The sequence below is a fragment of the Hypanus sabinus genome, chromosome 13 (assembly GCF_030144855.1).
Source record: "Hypanus sabinus isolate sHypSab1 chromosome 13, sHypSab1.hap1, whole genome shotgun sequence".
Taxonomy (NCBI): domain Eukaryota; kingdom Metazoa; phylum Chordata; class Chondrichthyes; order Myliobatiformes; family Dasyatidae; genus Hypanus; species Hypanus sabinus.
Window position 1 is genome coordinate 90,070,113 of NC_082718.1, and position 24,622 is coordinate 90,094,734.

Sequence of the window (24,622 nt, forward strand, 5' to 3'; positions counted from 1 at the left end):
CTTCCTCACTCAGAGGGTGGTGAGTGTGTGGAATGAGCTGCCAGCACAAGTGGTGGATGCAGGTCGATTTCAACTTTTATGAGAAATTTGGACAGGTACGCGGATGGGAGGGGTATTGGGTTGGGTGCAGTTCGATGGGACTGGACAGATTAATGGTTCGGCACATATTAGATGGGCCGAAGGGCTTGTTTCTGTGTTGTGGTGTTCTATGACTCTATGACCAGCTCAATAAAACAAATATCTAATCAGTCAATCATGTGGCAGCAACTCAATGCATAAAGCATGCAGTCATGATCAGGAGATTCAAGCTACAACCACACTAGACCAGATAATTTTGAAAACACCAGTTTTGTGTAAAAACAATAGGCGTCCACACTATGCATTTTTGAAAATATCTCTGTCCATATTGGAACAGAGATTTCGGTGAATCTCCTCCCCCTGCGCATGCGCAGGACACATCTACCGAAAACAAGCGACATGTTTGGTGTCGAATCTCACAGTAAAAGTGCGTGTTTGTGCAGTTACAGACTAGAAAAACTTTAAACGACGGGCAGCTGTTGACTTTCATGCAGAAGAACTTAAAAGTAAAAAAATAACAAATACTGGAGCGTACTGAGGCAACCGACAGGGAGTTCACAGACAGATTGACCCAGCTGATGACAAACATTGAAAAACTGACTAACTCTGTTGTATTAATAAAGCACCTTGTTAAATGTATAAAACATGTCTGCATCAGTGTTCTCTTGTATTTCCATACAATGTTACATTAGGCTGTTACACATCTATTGTCAGAGAAGTACTTGCATAAATAGGTAAACCACCTTCATCCGAGCAAGGACAGAAAACAGCAATGTGAGTATACTTATTTATTCAGTAAGTTATGGGTCAAGGTATTTGGTGAGTATATTTCTAACTCTTCTGGCTTCAGTCTTGTTGCCGTCTGTTCTGAAATTGTTAGGTTGCCTTCAAGAAAACAATGAAATAGCGCACTGCCGTCTGACAGTGTTTTCAAAAGTCTCCGGTTACTCCGTCCACACTGATCTGCCCGAGCAGCGTTTTCAAAAATACCCACCCTGGAAAGCGTTTCTGAAAAGCTCTGGTTTCAGGGGACGGAAATGCCGTTTCAGTGTGAACGGAGGGTAAAAACAAAGAGAAAAAGCTTCGGTTATGGATTTATCCAGCGTAGTGTGGACGTTGTCTCAGTTGTTATTCAGACCAAACATCAGAATGGGGTAGAAATGTTGTCTGAGCAACTTTGACCATGGAATGATAGTTGGCGCCAGACTGGGTGGTGTGAGTATCTCAGAAATTGCTGATCTCCTGGGACTTTCATACTCAACAGTCTCGAGAGTTCACAGAGAATGGTGTGAAGTACAAAAAACATCCAGTGAACGTAGTTCTGTGGGCAAAAATGTCCTGTTAATAAAAGAGGTCAGAGGAGAATGGCCAGACTGGTTCAAACTGTCAGGAAAGCGAAGGTAACTCAAACAGGCACGCGTTAGAACTGTGGTGTACGGAAGAGCATCTCTGACTGTGCAATACATTGAACGTTGAAGCGAATGGGCTACAGCAGCAGAAGACTGTGAACGTACTCTCAGTGGCCACTTTATTGGATACAGGAGGTACCTAATCAAGGGGCCACAGAGTATATTTTCACCACTCTGGTTATTAAAACAGCCACAATCTGCCTCACCTTCTGTACTTTGCAGCTGTGTGGGGAATGAGTTTAGACTTGCAGCTCCTATTCAAAAAAAACAATACCTGGTACTGGAAAGATCTGCAAAGAGAAATGCTAAAAAAAGTATGTGTTTGTCACTGTAATAACACTCACATGCCCATGTACCAGGCTGCATGTGCTTAAGGGAAGCCATTAAGATCAGTCCCCTCCCAGAAGCAATGTAGTGTCTGTCTGAATGCCCTGGGCTTCAATCCCCAAGAAGTATTCATTCCAAATGCCCTGTCTGGTAACGGAGGTGTCACCATAGTAACAACATAAAGAAGCACTCGATCCACAAGGCACGGCAACACCAGGGTAGTGAAAACAAAGGCTTTGGCTGCACGCAGCCAATCGAAGCCTCGCTGTGGAGGAAGGGAACTCGGAGGGTGCGTGAGGCAGAGGGCACCTGCGGCAACGCCCGGGGGAGCAACCCACCTCCACCTCCGCTTTCGACCGAGAGAAGAGGCCTAGCTGGATAACTGGAAATGCAGGGCATTAACACAGCGGAGCATGCCTGTGCATGCTTCCGTTGTCAAAGAAATGTTGTTGATCCTTGAAACTTGCAAACCTGCCTGTTCCACCTAGAGCCTGAGGACTTAAAACCTTTCTCATACACAGCCTGACCTGGCTCTGCGCATTCAGTGGAAGCACTGCACTGGAGCATTTAATGGAAGCCAAGCGGTACAGTTGTGCAGCAGCTTGGGTAACACATTAGAGCATCAGCCATTAGGGTTGAATTCCCACCGCTGTCCGTAAGCTCTCCCCGACCACTCTGGGTGCTCGGGTTTCCGGCCACATTCTAGAAACACGCTGCTAGTAAATTGCGGGCGTGCTACGTTGGTGCTGGAAGCACGGTGATACCTGCACCCTGCCCCCATCGCAGCCTCGGGCTGCTGACGCATTTCACCATACGTTTCGATGTACATTTGACAAATAAAGCTCGGCCATTTTCACCTTTGCTTTTAAAGTTAGCACACTTTGGTTAGGACATCGGTCAGAAGATACCAGCCAGGCAATGTTGTCAGCTTTATATTCCATTCGCCATCAGCTGGTCCTTTTCTGTGCGACGCTGTTTCATTCTGAAACATGATATTAACAGCTCGATGAGTAAGGTATTACTTTTGCTTCAGGTAAATGCAACAACACCCTCATGCAGAGCGGTAATTGCAACAAAAACCTTTTTGGACGGCAATTTTATGTTCTAAAAAAGGTTCAGAGAATGATGAGTAATACTCAGCAACTCAGGGAAGAGAAACAGAATGTCCACATTGGAAGCCTTTCATCAGATATGGGAGACAAAGGAAGCTGGTAAAGCTGCAACAGGAAACATCGACTCTTTATTCCTCTCCATAGATGCTGCCTGATCTGCTGAGTTCCTCCAGCATTTTTGTGTGTGCTGTTCTGGCGGGGAGTTTTGGGGAGGGGGGAGGGGATGCTTCTGTTGGGGCTGCACCGGGATAGCCATGGGGATAAGCTGTCAATGATGGTATCCGACTAAAGCAGGCATGGGCAAACTACGGCCCGCGGGCCATATGCGGCCCGTTAAGCTTTTTAATCCGGCCCGCAGAACTTGATGAAATTATATTAATAAACCTTGTTAACGTTTTTTCCCCGCAATTCTGGCGTCTTCCCAATAGATGACGCACTCTATATACTTTGACCTTTGTTGAGCTGCAGCGTATTACTCCACATTTGCGCTTTACTTTGTGACCTTGTGGCGACCCATTTCCTGGCACATCCAAACCAGCTCACAATTAGCCAGCGTTCCGGCTAAGGGAGATAGCCTGCGGGGATTTGCGAGCACAGAGCTCCGCATATTGGCGCGCTCTCACTGTTCTGTCATTGTGCGGGTCGTTGTGAGTTTTGGCACAGGGGACAATTGAATAAGAAGGAGCAGGACAAGTAGACCTGCATCTCCTACCGTTTTTGAAATAAAGACAGTCAGGAGGAGAGTGATGATGATAATATCTTGAAGGATAACCGAATTTTCAGTGCTTTAAAATAATAACTGTTACTATTAAAAAAAGCTGTATTTTATTCATTTAATTTTCAGTGTTTTAAAAGACATTTCAATAAATAGCTAAATACCATGGGACTTCAAAGACAGATATTTTGTTGTAATGCATTTGTTCATTTTCAATTGAAATTAAAGCACATGTTTTCTACATATCCCATGATATTTTATTTTCTCTTATGAGGTGTATTACCAAAACATTCCATCCATCTGCTCCTGGTCCGGCCCCCCTGTCAAATTTTAGAACCCTTTGTGGCCCTCAAGTCAAAAAGTTTGCCCACCCCTGGACTAAGGGGTGAGTGGAACCAGTTAGAGGGTGAGAGTGGACAAAAGAATGTGGAAGTTGCAAAATGCAGAGCAAGGGGATAAGTTGAGCCGGTCAGGCAGGGCATGACAGAAAGAGAGAGAGAGGGGGAGAGAGGGGGAGGGGAGAGGGAGAGGGGGAGAGGGGGAGGGGAGAGGGGAAGGGGGAGAGGGAGAGGGAGAGGGAGAGGGGGAGGGAGAGGGGAGAGGGAGAGGGGGAGGGGGAGAGAGGGGGAGAGGGAGAGGGAGAGGGGAGGGAGAGGGGGAGAGGGAGAGGGAGGGGGAGAGGGAGAGGGAGAGGGAGGGGGGAGAGGGAGGGGGGAGAGGGAGGGGGGAGAGGGAGAGGGGAGAGGGAGAGAGGAGAGGGAGAGAGGGGGGAGAGAGAGAGAGAGAGAAGGGGATAGAGAGGGGAGGGGAGAGAGAGAAGGGGATGGAGGGAGGGAGAGGGGGAGAGAAGGAGAGTGAGAGGGAGGGAGGGAGGGAGGGAGGGAGAGAGGGGAGGGAGAGTGAGAGGGAAAGGGAGAGGGAGTTATTTAGCTCTCCACCATCCAAACCCCTTTCCAAGTCCCAGACTGATCCAGATACTGCAGACTGGAATCACTCAACAGGAAGTCCCCTGCCATGCTGAAAATTCTCAGTGGAAGCTGGATCTCTGGCAATGGATGCTCTTTGCTCCCTGCAGCTCAGTGAAGACCTTCTTCTTATTCTGGTAAGTGGACACATGACTGGGGGTGGGGGGAAGGGTCACTGGCCTGGCTGACCATCAGGCCTGGTCATCCATGCCCTGTAAGAAAAGGGAGTGCCCAGGATTCTGGTAGTACTGCCAGTTGGCAGCTGGACGCTCCAGCATTACAGCATATGAATTAACTGCGTTATTACGTGTGTCCTCAATAAAGAACTTCAGCTTCCAGTGTGCAATGCAGGCGGTTCATCTGGAACCAGAAGTGGCATTGGTGAGCTGGTGGCGTGCGCTCGTGTCAAGCTGAAGCCATGACTTCAGGAGTGTCCTGCGAATAAATATGTGCTATCGTTTTTACCCAGGCTGTTTGTATTTATTAAGAACAAACATAACATTAGCCTTGTCATAAAACTTCTCTCTCTTCCCTCTTATTTGATTTGCTTCCTTCCTGGATGGAATTGGAAGTTTTTCAGGAGTGGAATGAGGTTATGAGGAAGAATAGTTTGTCAATCTTTGTTTATTGATAGCTTTTCATAAATTCTCTATGTCTCTATTTTCTTGTAAATGCCTGCAAGAAAATGAATCTCAAGGTAGTATATGTTGACATATATATACTTTGATGCAGATGTCCCCTGAAGGAACAGCATGCACCTTGTAGAGATGTCGGTGTTAGGCCGAAAAGCCATCTTGAGTCTAGGCCCAGAGGACACTGCCTCAGAAAACAGGGCCAACCCTTTACAACAGAGATGGGGAGGAATTTCCTTAGCCTGAGGGTGATGAATCTGTGGAATTCATCGCCACAGATGGCTGTGAAGGCCAAATCATTAGGTGTATTTGAAGTGAAAGTTGATTAGTAAGGGTGGCAAAGATTACAGGGAGAAGGCGTTCGATCATTCATTCATTATGTGCTGTGTCATCAGATGTGGGCGGTCATAGTGTTTCCATGACCATGACTGTCCTTGGCAATTTTTTCTTGCAAAAGTGGTTTGGAATTACCTTCTTCTGGGCAGTGTCTTTACAAGACAGGTGACCCCAGCCATTATCAAAACTCTTCAGAAATTCCCTGCCTGGCATCAGTGGTCACATAACCAGAACTAGTGATATGTACCAGCTGCTCATATGACCATCAAACACCTGCTCCCATGGCTTCATGTGACCCTGAATTGGGTGGCGGTGGGGGGATGGTTGTGGCTAAGCAGCTGCTACACTTTGCCCAAGGGTGACCTGCAGGTTAGTGGAGGGAAGGAGGACCTAACACCTCCTTTGGGAGAGATCTGTCTCTGCCCCACCACCCAAATGGGGTTGAGTATATTCATAAATCAGCCATGATGGAATGGGGGAGCAGACTCGATGGGCCGAAAGGCCTAATTCAGCTCCTAAGTCTTATACCTGCCCTTATGGTCTAACAAACCTCGACTTTAGTTTTGATTTTGCTGCAGCGCTGTGTAAGTTGCTCTTTGCCCATATTCTCCTGAATGATCACATCCTCATTCAGTGCTGTCAGATGATAGTATTAGTCATGATACCTGTTACCATGGAAATGCAACAGACTGTAACAGCGTCATCATCATCCCTAATGAGCACTAATTCTGTCAGCATTGTTAAACAGTTGCACTCTGTCAATGCTAACTTTAAACATCGGTTACCTCGCTTTCAACGTATCATGAATTCCTCCCTCTTGCGTGAAATTGAAGAAGAACTTACAATTGCCTTGTGATGGTACGTTCAGACTCTTCACGATAAGCCCTCTGGTCGCCTTCCAAATTGCGTAGCTGATACAAAAGTCTGTCTTTGACCGTGGTTGCGATCGCTTCTGTTTCTGTCTCGGTGTCCAACAGCAAACTCTCAGCTGCCTGCATGCTGCTTATGGTACTAAAACAGAAAAGCAAAATTATCCCTTAGGCAAATCCTGAGTTGGATTTCCTTCCTCTTCTGTACTTAATTCAAATACTTTGCTGTTGTGCACACTAGAGCAGTACTTCTGGAACTTCTTAGCTTTTAAATAGTGAACAGTAGGGTACTGTGGAACAAAGGGAATATTGGTCCGTAATTCATAGAAAATGGTGTCACATGTACATAGGGTCATAAAGAAAGCTTTTGACAGAGTGGCCGTCATCAATCAATGTATTGAGTACAGGAGATGGGATGTTATGTTGAAGTTGTGTAAGACATTGGTGAGGCTTAATTTGGAATATTGTGTGTCACCTACCTACAGGAAAGATGTAAATGAGGTTGAAAGAGTAAAGAGAAAATCTACAAGGATGTTGCCAGGTCTGGAGGACCTGAGTAATAAAGAAAGACTGAATAGGTTAGGACTTTATTTCTTAGAATATAGAAGATTGAGTGAAAATTTGATAAAGGTAAACAAAATTATAAAGGGTGCACATAGCTTAGGTGCAAGCAGGCTTTTCCCACTGAGACTGGGTGGGACAACCAGAGGTCATGGGTTAAGGGTGAAAGGTGAAATGTTTAAGGAGAACATGAGGGGAAATGTCTTCACTCAGAGGGTCATGAGAGTGTGGAACGAGCTGCCAGCACAAGTGGTTCCTGTGAGCTCAATTTCAACATTTAAGAGAAGTTTGGATAGGTACGTGGATGGGAGGGATATGGAGGGCTTTGGTCTCAGTGTGGATCGATGGGAGTAGGCTGCTCAAATGTTTCGGCATGGACCAGAATGGCCAAAAGGCCTGTTTCTATGCTGTGTTTTACTACGACTCTAAAAACTCAGCTAAAGAATTTGCCTAACTACACTTTGTACAATATCAAACTAATTTTAACTGGGTGTGTTAGGTTTGGACCAAAGGTTAAAGTTCCAAGTATTTGAAACGGAACCCAACCCACTTTAAACTAATTTGGTTTTACCAAAGGCAAGGTGAGGCTATCAGTTCAGTTGCAAGAACTGGGTTTGTCATTTATGTCTTGCGACCAACAGCTTGCTAGGCTTTTTTTAAAAACTTTTTCTGAAGCCCAGGAAACCTATCAGGTGAAAAGAGGCAATAGGAACTGTGTGTGTGGGCAGCACCTTCTCAGCTCTGCGTGTTCTGCACTCAGCCCATCTTCCTGCCGCCTTCCCATTCCAACACGCCAGTCCATGTCCTCCTCTTGTGCCATGATGAGGCCACCCTCAGGGTGGAGGTGCAACACCTTATATTCCATCTGGGTAACCTCCAAACTGATGGCATGAAAATCGATTTCTCCCCCACCCACTTACTCAATCCACCAGTCTGACCTTTTACCTCTTCTCACCTGCTTATCACTTCCCCTGGGTCCCCTCCTTCCTCTCTTTCTCCTATGGCCCTCTCTCCTCTCTTATCAGATTCCTTCTACTCCAGCCCTTGACCTTTTCCACCCACCTGGCTTCACCTATCACCTTCCACCCCCCCCCCCACTTTTTAATTCTGCCGTCTTCCCCCTTCCTTCTCAGTGCTGAAGAAGGATCTCGGCCTGAAATGGCAACTGTTTATTCAGTTCCACAGATGCTGCCTGACCTGCTGAGTTCCTCTGGCATTTTGTGTGAGTGTTGCTTTGGATTTCCAGCATCTGCAGATTTTCTCATGTTTAATCTGTGTGTAGACTGGGAGGTGCATTTTTCCTTCAGTCCTAGCCACCGTAACGGAGCTCATAAACCTTCAACTCATCCTCCACTGTTTATCTTTGGATAAACCCCATCAAACCCCACTAACTATCTTGCCAGTTCCCAAACTACCACAAGCATATACCTGGACCCATGCCCCTTCATTGGAAGTGCCTCTGATTGAGCAACAATATACAAAATGCTGGAGGAACTCAGCAGGTCAGGCAACATCTATGAGAGGAATAAAGAGTTAATGTTTCAGGTCAAGACCTTTTATCAGGACTCTTTGAGTAAATCTCCACCAACCACTTCAACTGTCCACACCAAAGCCTGGGGAAAGGGCTATTAGGCCCTCTTAATTTTGTCTAGTTTCTTGAATTTATTGGTCATATATGTCGGTAAATCAAAATTTGCCGATATACAGTAGCATAGGGATTAGCACAACACGTTACAGTACCAGTGACCTGGGTTCAATTCCCAATGCCGCCTGTGAGGAGTTTGTATGTTCTCCCTGTGACTGTGTAGGTTTCCTCCGGGTGCTCCAGTTTCCTCCCACAGTCCAAAGACATACCGGTTGGTCGGTTGTAAATTGTAAACTGTCCTGTGGTCAGGCTAGGGTTAAGTCGGGGGTTTGCTGGGTGGCATGGCTCAAGGGGCCGGGATAGCCTATTCTGCACTGTACCTCAATAAATTCTTTTGTTTTTTAATTAGAACACTGCCCAGCAAACTTTTATTGAATTTGTTTTTAATCGCGAGCGATAGCACTAATACAGTTCACCGTCATGCAATGGAAGTGTCAACAGAAAAAGACGCGAGATTTCTATTGGCCTTTTCTCAATATTGATATTAAGAGGACCGTTTTCCTAACTTCATAACCTTTTCCTAGCTTCGTAACTTCTGGGAGAAAAAAGATAGCCATCACTGAACTCACTACCGGGGATGAGTGGTGGACATGAGGGACAGTTGAGAGACTCTGAGAAAAGCACATTGGTGGCAGAAAAATGGATGACTCGTTGAAAAGAAAGGGTTACATTAATCTTGGAGTAGGTTAAAAGGTGATCACAACATTGTGGGCTGAATGGCCTGTGCCTTACTGCTCTATGACCTATATTCTATATTTAAATATTAAGAACAGAGGTTTTGTGACCTCCTCTTTGGATCTACTCTCAGGCTGCTAGTTCATGGTGCCTTCACTTTGACCACAACCTGTAACTCAATCCTGACCTTAAATTTCTCCACCCCCTACCTCAGCTTCTCCACTGAAACAGTTTTACCTGCTTTTACTGCCTCAGTGTTGCCCTTTCTATAGGCTTATTCTCTCCAAGGGTGTTCTTTCATAAATCCAAGGTGACACTCCCTAATCCTTTTATTATCCAAGTACCCCTATTATCACTTGCTTTATACTAACACCATATGTTACCCAGTATACATGTCAAGCCAAGTGCTCTATAAGTCACATTGTTTTGATTTCTTTAACAGCATGGCTCCATTTGTTACCCTCCGGTCTGTAGGAAATGCCGTGGCCACTCGATAAACCACTGTGTACTTGGCTGCCTAGGATGCAGGATGACCATCCTTAGGGGTTTATCAGTTCCATTAATTTCTGCAGACATTATCCTATTGCCAATTCCTATCAACTCATTCTCCCGAATCCTTTGCTCTCCAAGGGAGAAGGGAGATGTTCAATGGCTTCTTCTACAAATGCAGGTATGAAATGTTTGTTTCCTTTCTCTGTCAGATCTCCCGGTTAAGTCTGTATGTCAGCCACACTAACCTTTTCTAGTCCTTATCTTTACCTACGTAGGTACTAAAACATGCACTCTTTTTGCAGACTTGTTGCAGTTCCAGTCATCTGGTGCTCCCACCTTTCTTTGTTCCATAGTTCAGCTCCAAGCTCCTCAATCATCTAATTTTTAATTATTTTACTTTAAATTGCACTACAGCCTTGTCATTTTCCATCTCTATAATTTATCCCATACGTCTCCTTATCCCCCATCTTACCCCCTTCCACCCACAAAACTCAGTCCTTGTGTATGCCATCACTGTTGTGCATTTAATATTTCAATAATATTTGATTAATCTTGCTTGATGAGGCATTCTCGTAATTCATTACGGTTATATGTATAAATACGCAGATTGCATACGTCATCACACACGATACGTGCACTCCTCAATTAGCGCAAAGTTAGACCCGCATTCCCGTACTCCCTTGTCTTCCTTGATGCTTTTTAAGTTACAAAACATAACAGTCACCTCCATTCCCACACCATTTGTGGACTTAATTCACCAGCAGACCTCTGTCAGGAATCTCCTTCTTGTGCCCTTTATCACTACAGCCACCTCAGCCCTTTCAGAAACCCATCTGAACGAGTTGTACAGTAGGTTACCTCTTTGGTCTATTCATTGTCACAGATCTCTATTTCTTTGGAGCAAGTTCTCTATGTCTGGATTGAATGTAAGGTGATATGCTTGTTTTCACAGGTAACATTCAACCCAGCTTTAGGACATTATAAAATACTGACATGTTACCAAACAATCAACATTTCAATAGTACCTTGGAAACACTGCTTATATAACAATAAACATTTGTGTCATTTTATAGGGTATTGTGACAGATACATTGAACATCATGAGTGCCAGGACTTCAATGCATTTTACTGGTGAATAATTCGAAAGCTGGTAACCTGCTAACTAACAAAAGACTAACATATACTAGACAGATTTTGATTCTTATTTTCACTATTTCTTCACAGAAGATGAGTTAATTTTACAGCTGCACAGAATAATTATTTAAAACACGTCTCATTTATAGAAGAATAAAAGATTATATCAGAGTGGGCCTCTCAGTTCTCTAAGTCTGTTCTGGAAGGAATATTTCACAGAGAATGGTAGGGGCCTGTGGAGTGTTGTGTTACAGTGGGACTTAATTATATAGTTCCCTGAAGGTGACATCATAGGTAAACAGGATGGTAAAGAAGGTGTTTGGTATATTGGGACATTGCACAAGATATTGATGAGGATGCACCTGGAGTTTTGTTTTCCCTGTTATGGGAAAGACATCATTGAACCAGAAGGAGAGTATGAGATTCTTGCCAGGACTTGAGGGCCTGATCTACAGACAGAGTTTTGGCAGACCGAGACTTTATTATAAACACAAGGAAGTCTGCAGAAGGCTGTAAATCCAAAGCAGCACGCACAAAATGCTGGAAGAACTCAGCAGGTCAGGCAACATCTATGGAAATGAATAAACAGTCGACCCTTCAGGCTGAGACCCCTCCTCAGGAGTTTGTCCCTTGGAGCGTAGGAGACTGAGATGGAATATCATAGGGGCGTATAGAACCATGAGGGGTATAGATAGCATGAATGCACATGGACTTCTTTCCCAAGGAAGTACGTCAAAAGCTAGAAATGCTTCCTCAGGTGAGAAGGATTTAAAAAGATATCTAAGGGCCAACTGACACATGCAGAGGGTGGTATGTTTATGGAATCACCTGCCAGAAGAAGTGGTTTGGACAGAAATATAATAACTTCTAAAAGGCACTTTGACAGGAATATGGATAGGAAAGGTTTCAAGGGATTTAAGGACAAATAAATGCAAGGTTGACTAGCGTAAGTGGGAATCTCGGTCCACGTGGATGAGTTGGGCCAAAGGAAAAGTTTCTGTGCTCTATCACTCAATGGCTCTATATCAGTGGTTCCCAATTTGGGCAATATTGCCCCCCATGGGGCGGTGGGGGTTTCAAAGGGAACAATAAAAAAGGGGGCGGTGGAGGAGGCTCAGTAGCGAAAGGGGGCAGCTAAGGGATTACAACTCAATTTGAGAAAAGAATTGCTTATTATAAGCATTTGATCCTCAGCGCCTCAGAATTGATTACAATGATTACATAATCACCTCATCTCTTGCTGACCCACCACTCTCTTAGACTTTGTTTGAATCATGTTATAGTTGTTGAAAAGAAATGTGACACTTCCATTTTTGGCATATTGTGAGAAACCTGTACTGAAGAAATTGTATTATTTCTGGCCCTCACCCATGCATTATTGCCATTCACTACTGTAGTACAGTTAGCTAAGACAATTCCCATTCTCTAATCCTGTGAATTTGGTTATCGGAATTCGTTCAACGGGGTAAAGTTCAGAAACTGCCTTTACGAATGGTCTTGACCACATTTGAAGACTCCTTGGACACTTAAAGGGAATATACTCTGATAAAGCAAATGAGAACTTAGCTTATCTTCAGTCAATTCTTGAAAACTTTCAGAAACAGAAAGCATTTCAAAGCATATTTGCCAGCACTTCACAACAAAATTGTTTTCCGTGCTTCATACAACATTTCATCACCCATTGTTAAATCTGGAAGGCCCATAAAATTGGAGAATAACTGATTCTGTCAGCAAAAAGATAGGTTCTGAGTATGGTTTCACACAAGTCACCAGACCAAATAATTAAATGATTCTACTCAGTGACAAATCTGTTCAAAGATGAATAAATGAAATGTCTGAGACACATTGTGCAGCATATTTAGCATAGCAGAATTTGCTCTGCAGTTGGATGAGTCAACTTTTCCAAGCTATGAATATTTACTAAGCAGTACATCTTATTTATGTTCACTTCATAAAAGATGAAAGCCTGGTTCAAGAGTTGGTATTTGCAAGGGGAATAGAAACAAACATGAAGGAGGAATTAACATTTTTGGTTGTTGAGCAATTTTTTTTTAAAGAGAAGGACATTCCACTTTAATGACATTCTTGCTTGTACAACAGATGGGGCACCGTCAATGAAATGACATCATCGTGGGGTTATTACTTTCTTGAAAAAAAACTGTACCTATTTACCATTCAATGTGTAATTCACAGATAACATCTTGTCACAAAAAAAAACAAAAATGGTCAACTGCACCATTCATTATCATAGTGATCAATTTAACCAGGTCCCAAGCTCTTAATTCTCAACTATTAGAAAAGAGGAAAGAATAGTTGGAAATGGAAAACAGAAAGTCAGGGAGACAATTTGGAAGCCAGAATAAATAAAGTTTGGAAAACAAAAAAAAAAATAGAGACGGCTGTGTTAATACAAGGAATACAGCAATTAAGGGAGTGAGGAGATCTAGCAAGTGAAGTTACATGGAAAAGATTTTTCTAAATGTGGAGTCCAAAACTAAGAATGTGAAGAAGGGGTCGTTGAACCATGCAATTCACTCTACAATGGACAAGATCTGTGCTAACAGTCCAATGCAATACTTTTTCCAGGTTGAGTGACATGCAAGTTTACAGGACTCTCATTGTTAGCAAACATTCAGTTGAAGTCCAGTGGAACCACATAACAATGACTGTCTTTGTCATTGTGCAATGCGATAACCATCAGAAAAGCCATTATGTGTGAGGGGCAAATAATCTTTGTGCAGACAACATTTCATTTTATTTACATCTTCACCTTATCAATTCACATAAAACGACTAACTCAGATGTTATTTACTTATCATCTACTGGTCAGAACCACGTAGTCTCAGCTTATCAACAAAACATTCTTTCAGAAGTCTGGAAGATAAAATTATGACAAACATTCTAATCACATTGGAAAGACTTACTTAAACTCTGTTATAAAGGGAGAGAAATAAAGTTGAAAGATCTCATAAGTAGAAGTTCTTTTCCTCTCAAGGTCTGAAGATATTAAATTTCATTGTTGCCATCATTATTGGGCCATTATGATGTGACCATCTGTGCCTTCCATTCCACAGTGACCATGGTAACCAAAAGGTTGAAGAATCAGTGTGCAAAAGAACTTGCTTCTGTGGAGAGACTACGGGATCTCATTATAAGTAGTTTGATAGTGCAGCACTAAAGAAACTGCAGCTTTCAAAACCTTCCTTTATGTATCATTACAACATTTTGTTAAATTTAAGTACTACCGTGTGTTGCAGGTGTCCTTGGTGTGTATGGGAACAGTGCCCAGGATGTCACTGAATGGTCAGATAGAATTTCAAATTATCCATTGCTGTAAATATTGTGGATGTGAAAATACTAATCTAATGTATATGCAAATTTTAACAGAGAAACTAAATTACCAAAGTAAAGACTACGGAGAGCTCTAAGTTAAGAATACTGTGAGAGGAATAGGCTAATTAGCCCCTGGAGACATTTCACTATTTAGTATGTTGACTGCTCTGTGAAATAATTCCACAGGCTTGTTTTTTTTTGCCTTCACATACTCGTGTTTAGTTCGGAAAATATTCAGGTTTAAAATTAACAATGGATTGGCATTAATTGTGTTTTACAGGGTTCTACATTTAAACCGTCCTCTGCAAGCAATAGTCTTCACTAACTTTACACCCAAGTTCTTATTTATTATCCATACTACCCGAAAATCAAAGGAAGGGCTTGTCAGGGAGTTTGTGAGTATAGCAGATATTAATTCAAACAGGAACCAGTCTTCAGTTCTTAATGTAAATAGAAAGCAGTAATTCAAAGCTAAAAGCACAGGCTGCCCCATAGAGCAGAACTGTCCATCAGGACTCAATTTGTTTCCTCCCACAGATGCTACTCAGCCTACTGCGTTCCTCCAGCACGTTGTTTGCTGCATCGTTTTTGCAGATTTTCTTCATATTTAAACAGGTGTCATTCTGGTAAATATATCTGATTTTCCCATGAAGATCAACCTTTACTTCCCATACAGAAATGCCCATGGCACTCCTGGAGTCTTTATCGCTGTAATGTAACAAGTACTCCGGACCTCAAGATTTGAAGAACAGTATTCTTTTACCCCCTTTAATTATTTTGACTACTTCTCTATGTAAGTGTAATTATTTATGTACATTGTGTCAGTACCTCCAGTTGAACTCTGTCTTTTTCTGTGTGTTCCCCCAGTCGTCAGTCTGTGGTTTTGTATTGCCACGTGCTCCTGTCCCCACTCCTGCTCTACTCCGGCCCCTGTATCACTGAGTACTCCGTCTCTCATCTGTTTCCCAATATTACCTGTGTTGCTGCCACCTGTGTCTCATTGTGCTCCACCTATCATCTGCCTCTCTGTTTATTGCTCAGTGTATTTCAGTCCTGTGTGTTCACCTGTTTGTTGCCAGATTGTGTCAGTGAATCTTCTTGAGCCTTTTCAGCATTTGTGTCTGTCTGTATATATATCAACTCTGCCCATATCCTGATTCTGGTCTTTGGATTCCTCTGGATGTTTTGATCTCTGCCTGAACTTCGATGCTCACTTTGTTTGCACCTCAGGATTTGTTACCCAATTAATATCACTGTGTGCACTGTACTGGGTTTGCGATTAGATCCCTGCTCCAGCGTCCTGACAGTACAGAGTAACAAATCCCTGTATTACTCAGTAATACAGGGGCTGGGGTAGAGCAGGAGTGGGGACAGGAGCACGTGGCAATACAAAACCACAGACTGACAGCTCGGGGGGAAGTCACACAAAAAGTGAGTTCAACTGGAGGTACTGACACATTGAATCCTAAATCTCTTTGATATTTAGTGCATCAAGCAATACACCATTTAGATAGTACAATGTTCTGTCCTTCTCAAGCCCACATTGAAATCAATTGGCCGTAGTTTTCTCCATTCACTTAATCAGTTGATATCTCTTATTTAACACTACTGTTCATAATAGTTACAATACTCCCAGTCCTTGTGTCATCAGTGATTTGTATATGTGGGTTCCTAGGCTGACATCAATGCTAGTCTTAACAATTTGAATAGTTATGGCTCTAGCACAGACTCATACATACTGTAAATCTACTTCTGCAAAACACAATTGACGTCCCGTTATTATTAATTCTTCATAATAAGCCTATCAAATTGCAATTTAGCAAATGCTTCTTTAAAGTCTGTATCCTCTGCATTACCCTCATCACCTGCACTCTTCAAAAAAACTACCAAGTTCAAGAAAAATATCAGCTTTCCCAATCAATCCACCTTTGTCCATTCAATGCTCATTCTACCCCATAATTATTTCGAAGCATTTCTCCACCGTTAGGATGAAACAGATTAACGTCATTGCTGCATGTATTTTTGCACTTTTTTTTTGACAACAGTGCAACATTTACAATTCTCCAGTCCTCAGACGCCATAAACATATCAAGGAATACCTGTAAGAATGTGGCTAATATCTCTGCAATTCTTATCCTTCCTTCCCTCAGCATCTAGGATGTATCCCTCAGGGACCAATTGATTTAACTACTTCAAGTTTGGGTGGGTGGCTGGCTGGAGACACTTCTTTGCCAAAGGAGATGTAAGGCTCTCCTTTAGTCTGCTAGCCTGCAGGGCACCCTTGGGCAAGGTGCAGCACCTGCTTACCCCACCCCCACCCCCAGATCAGGGTCACATGAAGCTATGGGAGCAGGTGGTGGATGATCGTATGAGCAGCTGGTACATATCACAAATCCTGGTTATGCGACTGCTGATGCCAGGGCAGACAATCTCTGAGGAGTATTGATAATGGCTGGGATCACCCATCTTATAAAGACACTGCCCAGAAGAAGGCAATGGCAAATCACTTCTGCAAGAACAATCATGGTCACTGAAAGACCATGATCGCCCACGTCATTTGACATGGAGCAGAACAAATGAACAAATTTTATGGATAACTGGAACTTCTTACTCTTCTTATTTATCAAACCCATCCATAATCTGAACTATGTTTAACTGTAATATAAAAGCTGAAAATATTGGAAAATTCAGTAGGTTCAGCAGTGTTTGTTTGATTTAATCATAGCACAGTCATCCAGCAAAGAAAAAGGCTGTTGAGCCTATTGTATCTGAACCAGCCATCATGTATGTCCATACTAATTTCTTGCCAACTGATCAATATCATTCTAAGGCCAAAGACGGCCCTCCTCACTGCGTACAACACCACGACTAACTTCTGTGTCATCTGCAAACTTGTTGGTCCCACATTCACAATCGTTGCTTTTATTGTTGCCCATAAACCAGCCCACCCACATCCCTGCTGCACACTTCAAATTCTGGAGCTGTCTGTCCGAAGGGTGACAGCGCTCTTACTCACCGAAAGCCTACTCGTTGGGACCAGCCACGCTTCGATTCCTGGTGACGCGTGGTGTAAGGGCACCAGGGCAGGCAGAGGTACTTGGAAAGCGGATGTAGAGAATTATTCCAGAGAGATTGGCTGGTTTCTATGTTATATGACATGCTTTGATTACCTTTCCCTTTTATTGTTTAAAATACTTGAGGTTTTCCTTCTTCTTTGTGGCCATGGATGCTGTCATGCACAGTAGGAGAGAGCATCAATTGATAACTGTTAGTTCAGGGAGAATTGAGACTCTGATAGTTGTATTGTAGGAGGGTGACAGGTCTATGAGTCAGCCAGCAAGGAAGGAACTAGATAGCTTTCCCCCTCCTTTCCTCATTCTCCATTCTTCCTTAGAGAGTCATAGAGTCATAGAAAAGTACAACACAGAAACAACCCCTTCAGCCCTCCTAATCATGCTGAACTATTTAAGCTACCTACTCTCATTCGGACCATGAGAGTAGCTCCTCACCAGGACCATACTCCTACCATCCGTGTACCTATCCAAACTTCGCTTAAATGTTGAAATCAAGTTTGCATGCACCAGCTATGCTGGTAACTCATCCCACACATTCACAACCCTCTGAGTGAAATTTATCATCACGTTCCTCTTAAACTTTTCACCCTTCACCCTTAAACTTTGGCCTCAAGGTGTAGTCCCACACAACCGCAGAGGAAAAAGCCTGCTTGCATTTTACCCTATCAGAATTTTGTATATTTCCATCAAATCTCCTCTCAGTCATCTATACTCCAATGAATAAAGTCCTAACCTACTTAAGTTTTCCTTATACAGGTATTCCCCCGCTCTACGAATGTTCACTTTACGCCACTTCGCTTTTACAAAAGACCTACATTAGTAACCTGTTCTCACATTACAAAGAGGATTTTCACTTTTACGAAAATTTTTCCCATATAAATTAATGGTTCGCCGCTTTACGCCATTTCGGCTTAAGAAAGGTTTCATAGGAACACTCTACCTTTGTAAAGGGGGGGGAGCACCTGTAACTCAGATTTCCAGACCCAGCAACATCCTTGTAGATTTTCTTTGTACTCTTGCAACCTTATTTACATATTTCCTGTAGGTAGGTGACCAAATCTGCATACAATACAATACTCCAAATTAGGCCTCACCAATGTCTTATACAACGTCAACATAACATCCCACCTCCTGTACTCAATACAATGATTTATGAAGGCCAATGAGCCTAAAGCTTTCTCTATGACCCTATCTACCCCTGACACTACTTTCAAGGAATTTTGGATGTGTATTCCCAGATTTCTTTATTCTACCACATTCCTCAGTGCTAAATGTGTAAGACCTACCCCAGCTGGCCCTACCAAGTGCAACACTTAGCACTTGTCTGCATTAAATTCCATCCACCATTTTTCAGCCCAATTTCCTGCTGAAATCCATGATAGCCTTCCCCACTGTCCACTACACCCCCAATCTTGGCGTTATTTGTAAATTTGCTGTTCTAGTTCGCCACATTATCACCCAGATCGTGGATATGGATGACAAACAACAAATGGACACAGCAATGGATCCCTGCGGCACTCCAGTCAGAGGCGCAACCATCCACCACTCCCTGGCTTCCCCCACAAAGCCAATGCCTAATCCAAAATACCACCTCATCTTGAATGCCCAGCAACTGATCCTCCTTGACCAATCTTGCATGCTGGACCTCGTCAAAGGCTTTGTCAATTACATCCACTGACTTGCTGTCAATTACATCCACTGACTTGCCTTCATCAATTTTCCTGGTAACTTCCTCAAAAACCTGTATAAGATTGGTTGGACATGATCTACCACGCACAAAGCCATTCTGACTATCCTTAATCAGTCCACATCTATCCAATTACTCATTTATCCGGTCCTTTGAATACTTTCTAACAACTTATCCACTACTGATGTCAGGTTCACTGGCCTATAATTTCCTGGTTTATTTTTCTTAAATGTATATCAGCCTCCTTCTCCTTCAGGCCCTCAACCAGTCACCACTCCAATGGCAGTGGGTACCTCCAATAAAAGTGGTGTTCTGCAACAAAGAGCAGCCACCTCACCAAGGACCCTGAGAGATGCTGGACCGAACACCGCAGGGCCAGTCCTGAGCAGTCTATGCAACAAAAATAATATATTTTAATGAATCCAATTTCCAAAGGAAGCACTTATTGAGTTTACCCTTTTGAAAAATTCAGATTAGTGTCTAATCATAATTTGATTATATAATAATAACCCACACAGGGATATTATCTGATTGTTATGTCAGACCCATTAGCCATAAGTGAATTTTGAATGGAGAATTCAATCTTTTCTCAAGTCTAAACTGCTGCCAAAATCAGGCAGTGAATCCTGGCCAGAATTCTCTCATTACATCACTGGGCTTTTATTAAATTGTTTGAGATAAATTCAGCACTTGTATACTTCCTGAAATAAAGATCCAATCATTGTACCATATAATCCTTCAAAATAACCTCAATAATTCCATCCCCCTGCAGTTCCCTCCAGATTGTTTTGTCATTCAAGGATCAGGTGGACACTTATCTTCCACAGTGTTGTTGGTGGTAAGCTCATTAATATTTTAGGTTGTGTATACTGGTATATTGCTCTTTGTTAATCCTCCTCATTCATCTTCTCATAAACTCTAGGGACTGGACTGCTCAATTTGCTGTCTTGTGGTTGTGTCATTATCCACCCCAGTTATCTATAAACCTGCAATCATTCTCCTGGACTTTAAACCCTCCAGTAATTTATATCACTAAAGTCCCAGAACACCATGCTGTCCACTAAACCTATTCCCCTGGTCCCTTTGAATCTCTCTAGTTAGTCATCAGCCATATCATATCGCAGAGTTAGTCTTAAAGTCACTGTGATTTGCTCTCTCTTTCTTCTCCCCTTCTCTGTAATCCCCAAGATCATTTTCCTGTCTCAGGAGGATAAACCTTAATCTGGTCTAATCTAAGCAGAAGAGATTCTACAAATGCCGGAAATCCACAGGGACACTTAGAAAATACTGAAGGAACTCAGCAGGTCAGGCAGCATCGATGATTCAGGCCAAGACTCTTCTTCAGGACTGGAAAAGAAGGGGGAAGACGCCAGAATAAAAATGTGGGAGGAGGGGAAAGAGGACTTGGTAGACGGTGATAGGTGAAGCTAGGATGGTGGGAAAGGTAAAGGGTTGAAGAAGAAGGAATCTGATGGGAGAGGAGAGTGGACCACGGGAGAAAGGGAAGAAGGAGGGGGTACCAGTAGGAGAAGCTAGGCAGGTGAGGAGAAGAGGTAAGAGATGAGAGTGGCGAATAGTAGAAGAGGAAAAGGGAGGGAAATAAAATTACTGGAAGGAGAAATCAATGTTTGCAGTGGTATGACACTCAGTTAGCCACTCCCACATGGGAGGAGTTCACATACTGTACAAGCAGCGTTATCAATAAAGTTCAGTTGAGTACCCTGCGTGCTGGCATCCTGGTGTGCTCTGCATTGTCCCTCAAGGGTGTCAGAAGTGGTTAATTATTGATGAATTGGTGCTACAGACCATGTGAGATCCCCAACAAGAAATAGTTTACTGTTAGACTATTCTTGTTCACACATATCTATGAAAAATATCCAGAGACTTATCAACTAAATGGCCTACGATAGGAGAATGGACAAAGAAGTGGCAGATGGAATAGTGTCGGGAAGTGTATGGTCAGGAACTTTGGTAGAAGAAATAAAAAGGTAGACTGTTTTCTAACTGGAGAGAAATTTTTAAAAAACTGAGGTACAAAGAGATAGGATTCCCTAAAGGTGGAGGTCAATTCTTTATGTATATTTAAGGCAAAGGGTGATAGATTCTTGATTCATCAGTGAACGAAGGGATAAATGGCAAAGGCAGGAGATTGGGGCTGAGAGGAAAAATGGATCAGCCATGATGAAATAGCAGAGCAGACCTAATGGGCCAAATGGCCTAATTCTGTTTGATGGAAATCTGTGCGGGAGAGTTTTTAAAGTGGAAAAGCTATTGCACTGGGTGAGTTCCACTCTCTCGACCCCAGAATTATGGGTCCATTGGTACGAACCAGTGTCACAAACTGGTGTCTTCCTTGGTTGCAGTGGATGGCCTTCCGTGCCCTGTCATGCCTTCTCTCTCCAAGGAGAGTTGTAATACCGCCCTCTGGCTGTTGGATGTCTCTGTAGATTTCACCCGCCCTGTCCACCAGAGCTGGCTTTGCATGCTGGGATGGATGTGTCCCTGTCTCACTGGGGTATGAGGCTGCCGTCTACCCTCACATGGTTTAGCCCACCAGTTGAAGCGATGTGGCCGCTGTCACGAGCAAACAGCTACCAGGTGAGAGCTGAGTGTCCAGTAGGGGCCAAAGGTGAGTGAACTCCCCCAGAATGGACATGACAAGCCCCTTCACCAGAGGTGCTTCCCCTCCCTGGACACCCCATCCATCAGGTGGGGTAGAGTCCAATTAAATGATCTTTAAATTGTCTTGAAGATCATAATGGAGAGAGAGAAAAATAAGTGTGATTAGCTGAAGTAATCACAAGGAGTGTGAGAAAACGGGAGAAGTTGCAAGTATAGAAAACATGCAAATTAGGCTTAAAATTGGAAATAAAGAGCCTGTGCATCCTAATATGATCAAAATACCACAAATAACAGCAAGCCAAAGAATGATTTAATTTATGCTCCCTCGATGATGGGTTAAATATTGCCCAAGACATTGGGTGGAGGATTATTTGTATTAACAAGAGTTGAATACAAGATCAGTGAGGATGTGGTCTAACTTAATAAAAGATGGTGGTGCCTCACCTGGAGTACTTCTGGCAGTGCTGGTCATCAAAGCTTAGAAAGGATGTACTCTCGCGGGTACAGAACATTGCCTGGAATGATGCATTTCAGGTTTATGGAGAGATTGGAGAACTTGGATCTGTGTCCCTGGAGCAAGGTTAGGAGGAGATGTGATTCAGGTATGTAATGTTATGGGCTTAGGGATAGGGCAGACAACAGGAAACTATTCCCAATATCAAAACCGGAGGACGTGGAATTAGGGTGGGGGGTAAAAGATTGTGAGAAGATCTGAGAGAGTGGTGAATACCAGGGATACACTGCGTGAGGGAGTGCTGGAAGCAAAATCACTCACAGCACTTATGAACTGTCTTGATAGATAACTGAGAATAGATGACTATGGGCCAAGAGTTGGAAACATGACTGGGTCACCACTGAATCTACCTGTGGGCCCAAGACATTGATACATTCACGAAGAAAGCATGCCGTTGGTGATACTTCATTAGGAGTTTGAGGAGATTTGGTATTTTTGGTATGAGGAGGGATTTCCTTAGCCTGAGAGTGGTGAATCTGTTGAAACAAAGTCATTGGGTATATTGCGTATATTTAAAGCAGAGGTCAATAGGTTCTTGATTAGTACAGGCATCAAAGGTAGGAGAATGGGGTTGAGAGGGGAAATAAATCAGCCGTGACCAAATGGCAGTAGAGACTCAATGGGCCTATGTCTGAACATCTTATGGTACGTCACTAAAGACTTCCAAAATTTCTACAAATGCAGAGTGAAGAGCATTCTGACTGGTTGTATCCCTGCCTTGTACAAAGGCTCCAATGGGCAGGATGGAAAGAGGTCCCAGAGGGCTGTAGGCTCTGCCAGATCCATCTTGGGCACAAGCTTCCCCACAGTTGAGGGCATCTTCAAGGGGCCATGACTCCATCTCCATCCACGACAAGCCTTCATCTCGTTACTGCTATCAGGGAGGAGGCACAGAAGCTGGAAGACTAACATTCAACATTTTAGGAACAGTTTTTTCCCCTCTGCCATCTGATTCCTGAATGGTCCATGAACACTACCTCACTATTCCTCGTTTGCCCGGTATTATTTACATATTTATTGGAGGTTATAGTAATTTTTATGTCTTACACTGTACTGCTGTCACAGAACAACAAAGTTCACAACTTACGTCAGTGATAATAAACCTGATTCTGATTCTAATTACTACACACACAAAATGCTGGTGGAACACAGCAGGCCAGGCAGCATCTATAGGGAGAAGTGTTGTCGACGTTTCGGGCCGAGACCCTTCGTCAGGACTAACCGAAAGGAAAGACAGTAAGAGTTTTGAAAGTAGTGGGGGGAGGGGGAAATGTGCAATGATAGGAGAAGACCGGAGGGGGTGGGATGAAGCTAAGAGCTGGAAAGGTGATTGGCGAAAGTGATACAGAGCTGGAGAAGGGAAAGGATCATGGGACGGGAGGCCTCAGGAGAAAGAAAGGAGGGGGGGAGCACCAGAGGGAGATGGAGAATAGGCAAACAACTAAATATCTCAGAGATGGGGTAAGAAGGGGAGAAGGGGAGGAGGGGCATTAACAGAAGTTAGAGAAGTTGGAGGCTACCCAGCCAGACTTCTCTAACTTCTGTTAATGCCCCTCCTCCCCTTCTTACCCCATCCCTGACATACTTAGTTGTTTGCCTGTTCTCCATCTCCCTCTGGTGCTCCCCCCACCTTTCTTTCTCCCAAGGCCTCCCGTCCCATGATCCCTTCCCTTCTCCAGCTCTGTATCACTTTCGCCAATCACCTTTCCAGCTCTTAGCTTCATCCCACCCCCTCCAGTCTTCTCCTATCATTTTGCATTTCCCCCTCCCACGACTACTTTCAAATCTCTTACTATCTTTCCTTTCGGTTAGTCCTGACGAAGGGTCTCGGCCCGAAACATCGACAGCGTTTCTCCCTATAGATGCTGCCTGGCCTGCTGTGTTCCACCAGCATTTTGTGTGTGTTGTTGTTTGAATTTCCAGCATCTGCAGATTTCCTCGTGTTTGCTCTGATTCTAATTGGTCAATATGAACATGATGATCCAAAAGCTTGTTTCAATGCAGTATGATTCCATGAATCTACAAATCTAATGGAGCAGAGCAAGCTGGCAAGTACAGTACTGTGCAAAAGTCTTAGGCACATATATGTAGCTAATGTGCTTAAGACTTTTGAACACTACTGTAGTAAGTTTATGTATTGCACTGTACTGCTGCCACAACAAAAAAAAAACAAATTTCATGACGTATGTGAGTGATGATAACCTGATTCTGACATGAGTCTCTAGTTTGGATAGGGAGTGGGAAGGGGGCTGGGGGCAGGGAACAGGAAGGACCAGAAAGACATTCTGTAATGACTAATAAACCAATTGTTTGGAATCAAATGACCTTGCCTGGTGTCTCAGAGCTGATTGTGTCTGCATCCACATCACCCCGCACCCCCTCCCCGTCCCCTGGCACTCCTTCTCTGCCACCTGTCCCACAACCCTCCCGTGGCACTCCAGC

General features: G+C 43.5%; 1 long non-coding RNA gene across 1 annotated transcript in view; it reads right to left on the reverse strand.

Moving 5' to 3' along the window:
- Positions 1-2,477: 2,477 nt before the first annotated feature.
- Positions 2,478-24,622, reverse strand: part of LOC132404106 (uncharacterized) — a 46,290-nt gene continuing 24,145 nt past the window's right edge. Inside the window, exons 4-5 of the long non-coding RNA XR_009515424.1 lie at positions 6,418-6,585; positions 2,478-2,796 (exon numbers count right to left, since the gene is read on the reverse strand). This is a non-coding gene — a long non-coding RNA (uncharacterized LOC132404106). The remainder of the gene's footprint in view (positions 2,797-6,417; positions 6,586-24,622) is intronic.